General features: G+C 42.6%; 1 long non-coding RNA gene across 1 annotated transcript; it reads left to right on the plus strand.

Annotated features, from left to right (window-relative positions):
- Positions 1 to 436: 436 nt before the first annotated feature.
- LOC116970699 lies at positions 437 to 2,714 on the plus strand. The gene is made up of 3 exons (XR_004411274.1): positions 437 to 447; positions 1,622 to 1,623; positions 2,603 to 2,714. It is a non-coding gene; the product is annotated as an uncharacterized LOC116970699 (long non-coding RNA).
- Positions 2,715 to 13,145: the final 10,431 nt, after the last annotated feature.

Below are 13,145 nucleotides of genomic sequence, written 5' to 3' on the forward strand. Positions count from 1 at the left end.
CTGACCAAGTATACTACCTCTTGGATTACATCAAAAGCCAAATGCTGTTACAGAAATATCAAGGTTGAAGCTCTCTAGAATGGATCTATTCTAGACTATGAACTCCCCGGTTGCTTCCATCCACAGGAACTGTGGCATCCAATGTCCAGGGGTCACAGTTTAAGGATAAGAGGGAAGTCTTTTAGGACCGAGATGAGAAAATCATTTTTTACACAGAGAGTGGAGAATCTGTGGGTTTCTCTGCCACAGAAGGTAGTTGAGGCCAGTTCATTGGCTATATTTAAGAAGGAGTTAGATGTGGCCCTTGTGGCTAAAGGGATTAGGGGGTATGGAGAGTAGGCAGGGATGGGATACTTAGTTAGATGATCAGCCATGATCATATTGAATGGCGGTGCAGGCTCAAAGGGCCGAATGGCCTACTACTGCACCTATTTTTTATGTTTCTATGTCTAATGTGTCCTAAAGTCTACCCAGATTGATTGCTGCTTCAACAAAAGCCCAGGACTTGGTTTGATACGAATAACCAAAAATGTCATTAACTTATTAACTATCGACTTGATGCTCTTCTAGATTAGGAGCTCCAACATACTCCATGGGAGAAATTGCTCCATAGTTGCAGGAAGACCAAGGTGCAACAGAAACCCTGTCTGATAGTTGGGCCCCATAACTGAGAAAGGAAGCGTTGGCACTGGAGAGGGTCCAGAGGAGGTTTACAAGATCTCAGGAATGAGTGGGTTAACAAATGATGACTGTTTGATGGCACTGGGCCTGTACTTGCTAGAGGAAGGTCATGAGGAAGAATTTCTTTAGTCGGATGGTGGTGAATCTAGGAATTATTTGCCACAGTAGGGTGTGGAGGCACTCAATTGATATTTTTAAGGTGGAGAGATTCTTGATAAGTACGGGTGTCAGGGGTTATGGGGAGAAGGCAGGAAAATGGGGAATGGGAGGGAGAGATAGATCAGCCAATAATGAATGGTGGAGTAGACTTGATGGGCCAAATGGCCTAATTCTGTTCCTATCCCTTATGACCTTGTGTCATTGGCAGTTCTAACTCATCAGCCTGGAATTTCATAGAAACTTAGTTGTGGAGTTTTATCAGATAAAAATGGGTGTTTTGGCCAATAGTGTCCATGCAGACACTTCCAATCAAAACGCTGTTTTCCTGGGAGTTTCGAGCCTTAATTCTTAATGATCAAAATGGAGGTAATGAGCTTGAAGAAACAGCGTTGTAAGGATGTTCAGTTTAACTTTGCACTTGTCCAAGCCAACAAATGCATACCCAATAGACCTGCGTTATTATTATATATATTTTTTTAAAGACAAAGTGCTGGAGTAATTCTATGGGTCGGGCAGCATTCCTGGAGAACTTGGGTAGGTAATGCTTCAGGTCGGCTTCTCTTTTTTTTTTTTTTTTTTCTTTCCTGACTGTCATGACTGTCACTTATCCATTATCTCCAGGGAAGCTGCTTGACTGTTTGAGTTAATCCAGCACGTTGTCTTTTTAATGTAAACCAGCATCTGCAGGTCCTTGTTTCTGCAGGCAGACATGTTGACTGAATCCAATGGAGGAAGCAAACTGCAGGCCTAACTGTGGATTCAGTACTGCTGATAAGTGAAGAAGTAAGTGGAGGTAAACTAACAGTTCCAAAATCACATTGAAACTTCTGAAACATGGATTTATCCAACAGTTAATATTGAAGCTGATCCTGTATTGTTGGGAGTAGCAATTCAGTCTGGCATTGATCTGAAACTTGGTGGGATTCTCCTGAGGTTTTGGCTACACTTCAATTATTTTTTTCCATTATCTATTGGTTTTCCCAATGGCATCTGAGATAATAAATGTTCATCCATTGCTTGTACTTTAGCTTGGCCTGTTTCTCAGTTGATTTTGCTTTTATGTATGTTTTGATTTAATTTTCTCAGTTTCAAGCACTCTTGTAATCAAACAAAGGTTGGAGATGGTCACCATTTTTGCATAAATTCAAATCGGCAATCTTGTTTAAACCTCTGCAGAACTCTTAATCTGTTCAAGGCTGGAACAGGGTACTGATTGTGGATGATCAGTAGAGCCAGGATTTTGCCATAAATGCCATGTGCCTTTTTATGCTTTTTTGATGATTTCACCAGGATAATGCCTTTTTCCACGATCGAGTGCCTAAATCAGCCTTTTTTTGCTGTTTTGCTAAAAGGTCGTGCTATTTTCTCTAGTTGTACCATGATTACAATGACGATTTTATGTTAACACGTTATTATTATTGTGTTAACATAGTATAATTTACAAGAAAACTTCCACCACCGGGGAAAAACCGGGGGCACTACTGTCGGTCGTTCATTTGTTCGTGCCGCTGCCCGCTGGTTCCGTTTTCTCCAAGATCTATTTAAGAAAGAACTGCAGATGCTGGTAAAATCAAACATAGACAAAAAATGCTGTAGAAACAGCGGGTGATGCAGCATCTATGGAGAGAAGGAATAGGCGAAGTTTCAGGTCAAGACTCTTCTTCAGATTGATGTTGGGGGGGCGGGAAAAAGAAAGGAAGAGGTGGAGACAGTAGGACTACAAGGAGAGCTGGGAGGAGGGAGAAGATGAGGGCTATGTAAGATTAGAGAAGTCAAAGTTTATACAACTGGGGTGCAGACTACCCAAGCGAAATACCCAAGCCTGTCTCCTTGCTACATTTACTGCTGACTCCAGTCACAAATCTGAGTTTTCGAGTGATTTGTGCAAGGCCTTCATTGATGCTGGAATTCCACTGTGGAAATTGGAAAACAAATCTCTCAGAGGTTTTTGAGAGAAATACACAGAGGAACATATACCAAGCGAGTCATTATGGAAAAATTATGTTGACTGCAACTTCAACATTGTTGTGCAGAAAATTAGAGATGAAGTTGTATGCAACAAAATATTGATCCCAATAGGCTAGACAACCAATGCTGTGGGGAGATATATTGCCAATGTGGTCATCTGTACACTGGAGGCAGGTCAACCATCAAAGGAGTATTTGTTGACTTCGGAAGTATTGGAGAAGTCAAACAGCTCAACTATTGCTCAGTTGTTTACATCACTTGTTGTACTTTGGCCAGAAGGGATAAAACATGAGAATGTACTTCTGTTTGTGACTAAGTTTTATTCCCCAAAATGTTGCATTTGACATGATTAGCTCAAGGACTTCATAAAATTGCCAAGCACAAACGTAGCTTGTTTCCAAATGTCGATTGCCTAGGCAATGTCAAGAAAATCTTCCTCAAAGTACCGTCACGTGTGCAGTTCAAGGAAATGGCACCCGAGATTCCACTACCTCATCAGCCGATTTTGATTACGTGGGGTACATGGCTCTCTGCTGTACTCCACTATGCTGCAAACTTTGAAAATATAAGATAAATCGTCAACTATTTTGAAGAAGAAGAATCTGCTGCAATCAGGATCGTCGGTGAAATCATGCAGAAAAAGTCCCCTCCACTGTAATCTTGTGTTTATTGCTTCCAATTTTACAAACTTCCCACAAGATATCACTTCCCTTGAGAAATGTGGCAAATCATTAGTGAATAACTTGTAGGTTTTCAACAAAGTAACTGACTATTTTTGTAAAGTTCATGGCGTTTTAGGTAAAGATATACAAGGAAAATGTGAGTGATTTTAGTTAACAAAGAAATTGATACATAGCTAAAGTTCTCAAAGGTAGTTGTAATGCACAAGATATCGACATGAATATAGTCTGAGCTTGTTTCGGATATGCACCAGTGACCTCAGCTGGGGTAGAAAGAAGTTTTTCACAACTGAAACTTATTCTGTCTGACAGACGGCATAGTTTACCACCAGATAATTTGAAGAAAAAAATGCTAGTAATTATGTGCAACCATTCAACTTTGGTAATTTAATATAGTATACCCTATAAGGGCCTGTCCCACTTACGCGACTTTTTTGGCAAATGCCGGCACCGTCATAGGTCATTGCAGGTCAGTGAAAATTCAGTGGCGTCCAGAAAGACGCTACGACTCTTTGGGTGACAGAGGAGACTACTCACGACCATACAGGCGGCACCCTGGCGACATGTTGCGGGGTGAAGCCTGTATGGTCGTGAGTAGTCGCCCAAAGAGTCGTACCTTGTTCTGGTCGCCGCTGGATTTTCAACATGTTCAAAATTTTCGGCAACCTGCAATGACCTATGATGGGTGCCGGTGTCGCCGAAAAAGCTGCGTTAGTGGGACAGGCCCCTTATATTATTATTTTTAACCATATTTTGGTGGTGGAAATAAATGCCTTTTTATGCTTTTTTTTCTTTTTTATCGATAAATGCCTTTTTCTGTAATTTTATTTTGCCTTTTTGCCTGCCTATTTCAGAGTTTTTTAGTGCCTAAACATTCTGGCTCGAATGATCAGCCATTATCACTTTGAAGGGCTGAATGGCCTAATCCTATTGTCTACAATGTTGAATGTAAATGGAACAATTGTGGATGTGATGTTATTCATGAGAAATAATATGCCTAAAAGTAGGATAAATAATATGTTTTGACTTCCCCAGCCACACTGAGGAATATCTATGACAAAAGCTAATCAGTCTAAATTAACAAATTGGAGAACGTCGCCCTAACTCAAACAAGAAGAATGATCAAAAGTTCAAAGTGCTTTGCCAAGAGTCAGGCCCTTCTTCAGACTGAGTTATTAAAGTGGACTTCATATTGTGTCTGCCCTCTGTGCTGTTGAGGTTGGGTGACATTCGGTGAGGGCTGTGTTTACACTCTGCAGTATCTTCAGAACTGAAGGAGAAAAGCTCTGTGATATTGTTCATTAGGCTATTTGTATATCAAACATTGTTTAAGGGTTCAGAGTGTTCCAAAGCACCTGGAAAGTTCTTTTGCACATTGAAGGCTCTGAAAAATATTTCTGATGGATATTTGTTTAAGTTGCTAGTACCTGTACTAACAAGTTCAAAGTTAAGGCTTCAAAAGCAGACTACCTTCCAGAAATATTACTGAGAGGCTACTCAATATATAGGGAAAAAAACCCACTTGTTGTTGATTGATTGGGCCAACATCCAGAGAAGCAAGAGCTTGTTACATCAGTTCTTGCCTGGGGGAAGAGCCAGTTTTCAGTAAGTCTATGATCCTGTAAATGAATCACAGCAGGGACAAACTTGCATGTACTAGAGCCCCAGATTGAAACAAACCAAATACAGGTACTATTACTAAAACTCTCATCTTGTCCTCTTCCGGTTTGTGTTTTTTAATTTGCGCAAAAACGGTACCCTATATCGCTAGAATTTTTCGCCAACTTGCGCACTGTTCTCTGCTCCAAGCGCACCAACTTTTGTTCCGATTGGTGGAATATTACAAAAGTTGTGAAGGTTTAAAAATCGTGAGATCAGCAGATTGGTCTTCTCGCATGCCATTCACCATGAAGGTAACGCTCCTTCCGGCACCCGCTGTCAATCACTGGGGCAAGGAGAATAAAACCTTGGAGGCCGCGCGTGAGTCCATAGGTGTGAGTCAGCCCGGAAGCCGTGAGCGAGTCGAGTCCAGAAGCCGTGACCGAGTGAACTGTGAGCCCAGAAGCTGTGAGAGTGAAGTGGGTCCAGAAGCTGCCCGATGTGCGGAGGTGACCCGTAGCGCGGAGCCTGCCTGATTGCTGCAAACTCGAGATCCTGGGTGAGTGAGAGTGGGGGAATTGAGGGGGCTGGGCGCAGGCGGAGACAGGTGGTGGTGGGGCCGGGCGCTTGTGGGCCACACACTGCCCCCCCCGCCCACCAGCGGCAGGCCACCACAGCACCCCCCCCCCCCCCCTTCCCCCCCCCCCCCCCACAGCCCCTGCCTGAAGTCGTCCCCCTCCCCCGGCTGCAGGACACTAACCTCTTCCCCCACTGGCCCCAGACAACCCCCACCTGAAGCTGTGCTCTTCCCCCAGGCTGCAGCACAATCACCTCACCAGCCCCTGACAGTCCCCACCTGAAGCCGAAGACGAAGCCGACCCCCTCCCCGGCTGCAGAACGCAACAAGAGGTGCAACAAGACAGAATAGACTGAATAAATCTCCTCTCTAACATTTAAATTGTTGTTATATTTAAGAGTTAACATTTAAATCTTTAATAAATCCCTTTTCCACTTACCGTGCCATTTCAGCTGCACGGTGATACCTGCGTGTTCTACATCACAATGGGAACCCAATGGAAGAGAATGGCTGCGGCGCCGGAGAGCCACTAAGAGTGGATGGGGGGGGGGGGGGGATTGGGGGGGATTAAGTTAGTGCGTGGGGAGGAGGGCAAGGGGTGGAGTGAGGGAAGGGGGGGGGGACAGGTGTCACAACTGGTACCTGTTGGCCGTGCCTGCGCAGTTGTGGGCTATGTGTGAGTGGTTGAATATTGTGTTGGGGGACCAGCCCTCCTGTGTGAGAATGCATTTGCTCTTGTAATAGATTAATAATTGCAGGCCTAATTCTGAGGTCATTGACTCCTCTGACCAATTTTTTTTTTTGTTCCATGTCTAATGGTATTTCTACCTTCATGTTGATCACAAATAAGGGGATCTCTAATCTCTTGCATCTCTCTTATCTTCCATCCATATTTTTGTGCACAATGGCCATTTTGTCTGGGGGAAGGGAGGTGGGGGGGGATAGGGTAGAAGATAAAACTCTTAATTTCCACTGCCAATGACCTGTGTAGGAAGGAACTGCAGATGCTGGTTTACCCTGAAGATAGACACAAAATGCTGGAGTAACTCAGCGGGACAGGAGCATCTCTGGAAGGAATGGATAATGTTTCTGGTCGAGACCCTTCAGACTCTCCTCGTATCTTTAAGGTGAGAGGGACAAAGTTAGATGAAATGCGGGACAGATGAGAATAGTCTAACATGGCATGATGTTAGGCATGGACTTTATGGGCTGAAGCGCTTGTTCATTTACTGTGGTGTTATGTTCTATATTCTGTGTGGTAACAACCGGGCATACCTTTGCCATCTTGACCTGCACCTAAACCTTGTGTTTTCCCTGAGCAATGTGGTGTATGAGGTGCTTTCCATGAGCAGTTGAACAGGTCAAATGTGAAATAATTATATTTATCCTCCAAGTGAAAATGCTGTTTTTTTTGCAATATTAAAGACAAGGGTTAGAAATGTTTTTTAAAGGCCAAGGAAAACCAACTTTTCACATTTTTAAAAAAAACCAAAAAAAAAACCTGACATACTAGAAATTGCAGACAATTTGAGGTACTCAACAGGTTGGGCAATGCCAATGGAAAGAGAAATTATGTTAATTTTGCCTGGACAAATTGTAGCTAAATGTCGATTTGAAGTTATGGTGGAGAAGGAACTGGACAAGAGGAAAGTAGGATAGCTGAAGGGTTTTTTTTGTTTTTTTTTTGTATCCAGCAAATGTTTGATATCCGACAGAACTGATGGTAGAACTGGGTATTATTTACATGTTTTGAGGCATTTGGGCAGAAACCTGTAAAAGGCAAATCGTAGAAGGATGTCACCCTGATATGGGCAAATGGAGTTGGTGGAGAACAAGAAAAGGACATCATTGACATGATGGGCAGAAGAGCCCGTTTCTGTGACATATGTTCCTGACCTGCATTAGGGTGAGGCCAGGGTAGTGATCAAGATGACGCCATTTGGGTGAATGAAGAAAGTTAGCAAGAGAAAACAAAGGTAAGCATAACTTTTAAACGCTGTGACTGTTTTGACCTGTGTTATATTAATTTTTTTTTTTTAAAAAGAACACACCACCGCATTCAGGGACAGTTTCTTCCTAGCTGTTATCGGGCAACTGAATCATCCTACCACAACCAGAGAGCAGTGTTGAACAACTATCCACCTCTTTGGTGACTCTTGGACTATCTTTGTTCGGACTTTTCTGTCTTTACTTTGCATTAAAGGTTATTCACATATGGTTGGATAGTCGTATGAAAAAGCTACTTTTATAACTACTAAACCAGGTTCGCTTCTTAATAAACAGACACCACACAAACTGTTTGGTAGACCAGTTCAAAACTTTACTTAACATCGGCTGATGGAAGGGAGGGAGAACTCCAGTCAAGTGACCAATACAGACACTTGACTGTCCTCCATCCACCTTCCCTGAACAACAGAATTACATTGCCTTAAATAGGGTTATTTTGTCCCCTTAGCACATTTCACAGACATTAGTCATGGTCAGAGGTACAGGAAAAGGTTTCCACAGAATGCATCACATCAAAGGCCTTTTGTTTACATAGTACAAGATAACATTGGCCATTTGGTTTACGACATTTTATCTTCACAGAGATCACCCTAGCTCTTTCGCTGCTTCCTCTCTGTCATTTGGTCCCTCATAAACATAGGCCATTTGGTTTATGGCATCTTACTTCACAGATATGACTAGCTGTTTCTCTCTTCCTTTCTCGCCTCCTCCCCCATAACATTGGCCATTTGGTTTACGGCATCTTACTTCAAAGAGATCTCTCTAGCTTCTCCTCTCTGCTTGTCACTTGGGAGACAATGTTATAGGAATTATTATCTCACACACAGCAACCTGAGGCAAGCCTAATTCGAGACTAAATATAAGCTGTAAGCTAGCCCAGAAGCCAATTTAGTATCTTCTTATATTTTTAACTAAAATTCAGCATCATCATTCCATCCTTTTATCAAAATTTTGATAACAAATACAGTCCTTGCTGAGTACATATGAAAGACCATAAGCATCTCATCAGACAAATTAATAGTACACTAGTAACACAATCATTTCATAGTTGACAATCGTTCCACAAGTCCCTCCAAACATTTTAAATGGCCACCAACCTCCCCCGGACGTGACACTAAGATACTACCATAGGACAGGAAAAGGATCATAAAAATCGCTCAGCCTTTATTCGGCTTCGCTTGGAATTCCCCGTGTGCTGGTGTAACTGGTTCATGCTTCTCTTGTGTGGCACTGCATTTAAAACATAACAATGCCCTGTCACAAATATACTGTTTCCTAAATATACACCAGTGCCTTGATTGTGGCAAAAACAGGTAGATTTAACTGGCCTTTACAGATCTCTTACTGTCTGTAGTCAGGAAATCTTTGCTGCGCTTGTCATGTTTGACTTCAATCTTGTTTAAAAGGAGGTGTGTACCATCCTTTAAATGTGAGTTAGTCCGCAAGTTTGCCATTCTGAAGAAAGTTCAGTCCATGTGGGCTGGGCCACCCCAGAATAAAGGGAGCATCAATAGCCCATCGTCCTTGTTTCCACAAACTGTTCACAGTCAATCAAATGTATCCAGCGACGATGATCTTCAATCTTTGGTCAGAACTTCAAGGTATAGGGATGTTACTGACGGAACTGTCACAGGTAAATATGCCATTGCTACTGGTAGGGCATAGGGAGGTGGACATCTCCCAAAATTATCTAACTCCTCATCTTCATTACCAAATAGGGTTGTCGTGCCAGACATGAAGTCTCCTCCAGAGGATTTACCAGTACTGGGTTTATTTTTTTACTAACCATCACCTGTTTCTCACCTCCTGTCTGTATTTTAATTATTTCCTCTTGTTCCTCTGCCCACTGGCATTCTAGTTGCAATACGTTCCATCCTTTCCGAGTGCTATCCTCGTTTCTTAACTCTATCCCCTTCTTACATGCAGTATCCATCCAACTTCAAACTCTATACTCTCCTCATGCTTCTTCACTGCGTCTGCGTCCCATGTTTTAATTCCTTTCTTCCATTTCTTTCCCGCCTTCCTTTCCCATATAAATGTCTCTACATTCCATGTTCCCCCTACTGGCCAGGCTTCATCCCCCAACCGTTTGGTCAACTTGTAACTTAACATTCTAAATTTCTTATACTTAGGATTCAAATAACACATATGTTGGATGGTATCCAGAGCATTCCCCATAGATAGATAGAAAGAGAGAGAAAACAGACTTCTTAATTCCGAATCATTCCAAATATATCAACCAGGCCGACCCGCTAATGAGACCCCAGTTTCTCAATTTGGCTGACTAATTAACTCTTTAATATACGACCCAAGTGTCTCAACGAAGCAGACCCGCTAACCGGGACCCCTGTTTCTCAACCTGGCAGACTTCTTAAATCTTTAATATACAATGCCACTTATTTCTGAATCCGACAACTCTTCAGATGTCTCAATAAGCCAGACGCACACCTCAACCACCGTATCTCAACCCGACAAATCACGGATGTCTCAACGAGGCCGATGAGCCCTTAGTAGAGATAGATTAAAAACAGAAAACAAAGAGAGATAGAAAGAGAAACCGCTCAAGTCCTTCTTAAAAATATACACAAGCCCTTCTTAAAAATACATGCACAATTCTGCCTTAAAAATACATACACAATCCCTTCTTAAAAAAAACATATAAAGCCCAACTGGTCTTACCTTTGTCTGTTTCTAAGAACCTCGGCAGGGAACCAATTCAATGTCTGCTGAAGGATCACAGACGTTCCCGGGAGTTTCTAGGGAGTCGGTCTTACAAGGGGGCCGATAGAGCTCAGTTATCTCCCTTCCAATCCCGGCAACCTCTGCAACCTCTTGCACAGTCAGCTGTTGATATGGTCCCAGCGAGGCCTGCATAACTACACCAATTTATTATCTCACACACAGCAACCTGAGGCAAGCCTAATTTGAGACTAAATATAAGCTGCAAGCTAGCCCAGAAGCCAATTTAATATCTTCTTATATTTTTAACTTAAATTCAGCTTCATCAGTCGACTAAACCATCTCCCCCCACCTGGTTTGCCAGGTGAGGGGGCTGTAGACCCCCAGCAGGACCAAAAACAAGACCTGGTGGGTGAGCTCCTACTGAAGTGTGGATGGCAGTAGGCTCGCTAGAAGTTGTGATCACTGTCGTACATAGTATTGTAAGGGACTGCCCATTGATGTTTTCAAAGATGATGATGATGATGATGATGACGTATCTATATTGTAAATGGATTTATTGTAATCATGTATTGTCTTTCTGCTGACTGGTCAGCATGCAACAAGAAGCTTTTCACTTTACCTCTGAAACTGCCCTTTTCAGGGTTAAAACTCACTCTGAAGATAAAATGGATCATCATTAGAAATCCAACTAACTGGGATTGATTGGCAACAAGTAGTTGGTAAAAAATAACGGACTGGGAGATGAAGATTAATGTGACTTTGAGTTACTGTGATATGTCTGAGATGGTGTTGGTGGGCAAAGGCTAGCTTGTAACTACCATGACGTGAACAGAGACTGGTGTTGATACATCAGGAGCTCGCTAACTGACAAATGGAGCCAGATACCCGATAGAGGAAATAAGCAACATTTATTTTTCCCACAAGGGTGCAGGGTTGCATTTTTTTTTTAATACTTGCGCGCAGCCAAAAAACTGAGGGAAAATTTAGAATGCAATATAGCTTTTGTCATATTTCAACAAATTTTCAGCCAAATAAATACTTCTGAAGTTCAGTTGCAGCTGCGAACGTTGGTAATGCTTTTTAACTTCTACGCAGCAAGGATCAGCAAACAGTATGAATAATATTAACAAAAGGCTTGTAACTGAGTTGTGGGCGTGATGTTTAACAGACCCCTGGGTGAAGTTCCTTATCGTAAAACCCTTCACATTCACCAGAGGAGGTCTGCATGTGTTGCTTACTTTGCACATTGACAAATCTGTTGTAGAATTTAGAATGCATTGAAGAATGGTTAAGGGCCTATCCCACTTGGGCATCATTTGCGCGTAATTTACGCAACATCATTTACACGTCACGATGCACAATGCGCATATGGTGCACATTACGCGTGCATGATGACGTTGGCAGTGATACGTGGTCATGCGCGACGCCCCAAGATTTTGGGAGGTACAAAATCTTTGCGCGCCATCTGCGTGACGCGCAAATGACGCCGAAGTGGGACAGGCCCTTAACATATGTGGGTGCAGAATAAAGGGCGTTTCTACTTCTGACAAACTAAATGAGCCAGACTAATCGAAGGCAAAAATAATCACTTTGATCATAATTTGAATGGATAATGCAAAAGCAAAGTTCCTTTAAAATTCTACTAATTTGAAGAAGCGTTTGTTTTACGTAGGTTTGAGCTCCATAAACAACTTTGCATGAATCAATGCCGCTGGGTAGATTTTCGGAATAAAAAAAAAATCATACATTTTTCCCTGAGATTAATGTACATCTGTGAATGGATTCCTCACAAAAACAAATTCTGAGCTTGACTAATGAAGGCTTGCAATCGAGCAGCTGCTGCCTCACAGCTTCAGAGACCCAGATTTAATCCTAACTGAGAACTGGCTGTGTGGAGTTTGCACTCTTGTCCTGTGAGTGCATTGGTTTTCTGCAGATGTTCAAATAATAAAGACATAGTGGTTGGCAGATTAATTGGCCATTGTTTTAAATGAGACGCGTCCCACGTACGCGAGTAGCACGTCCTGTGGAAATTTATTTGGGGAGAATAAAATGAGAGCAGACAAAATGCTGGAGTAACTCAGCGAGTTAGGCAGCATCTCTGGAGAGAAGGAATGGGTGACATTTCAGGTCAAGACCCTTCTTCAGACTGATGCAGGGGAGGGGGCAGAACAAACAGAATGTAGTCTGAGACAGTAAGACTATTGGGAGAACTGGGAGGGGATAGAAACATAGAGACATAGAAAATAGGTGCAGGAGTAGGCCATTCGGCCCTTTGAGCCTGCACCGCCATTCAATATGATCATGGCTGATCATCCAACTCGGTATCCTGTACCTGCCTTCTCTCCATACCCCCTGATCCCTTTAGCCACAAGGGCGACATCTAACTCCCTCTTAAATATAGCCAATGAACTGGCCTCAACTACCTTCTGTGGCAGAGAATTCCAGAGATTCACAACTCTCTGTGTGAAAAATGTTTCCTCATCCCGGTCCTAAAATATTTCCCCCTTATTTTTAATCTGACCCCTTGTTCTGGACTTCCCCAACATCGGGAACAATCTTCCTGCATCTAGCCGGTCCAATCCCTTAAGAATTTTGTAAGTTTCTATAAGATTTCCCCCCCCCCCACCCCTCAATCTTCGAAATTCTAGCGAGTACAAGCCGAGTCTATCCAGTCTTTCTTCATATGAAAGTCCTGCCATCCCAGGAATCAGTCTGGTGAACCTTCTCTGTACTCCCTCTATGGCAAGAATGTATTTCCTCAGATTAGGAGACCAAAACTGTACGCAATA

The sequence above is a fragment of the Amblyraja radiata genome, chromosome 3 (genome assembly GCF_010909765.2).
Source record: "Amblyraja radiata isolate CabotCenter1 chromosome 3, sAmbRad1.1.pri, whole genome shotgun sequence".
Classification (NCBI taxonomy): Eukaryota; Metazoa; Chordata; class Chondrichthyes; order Rajiformes; family Rajidae; genus Amblyraja; species Amblyraja radiata.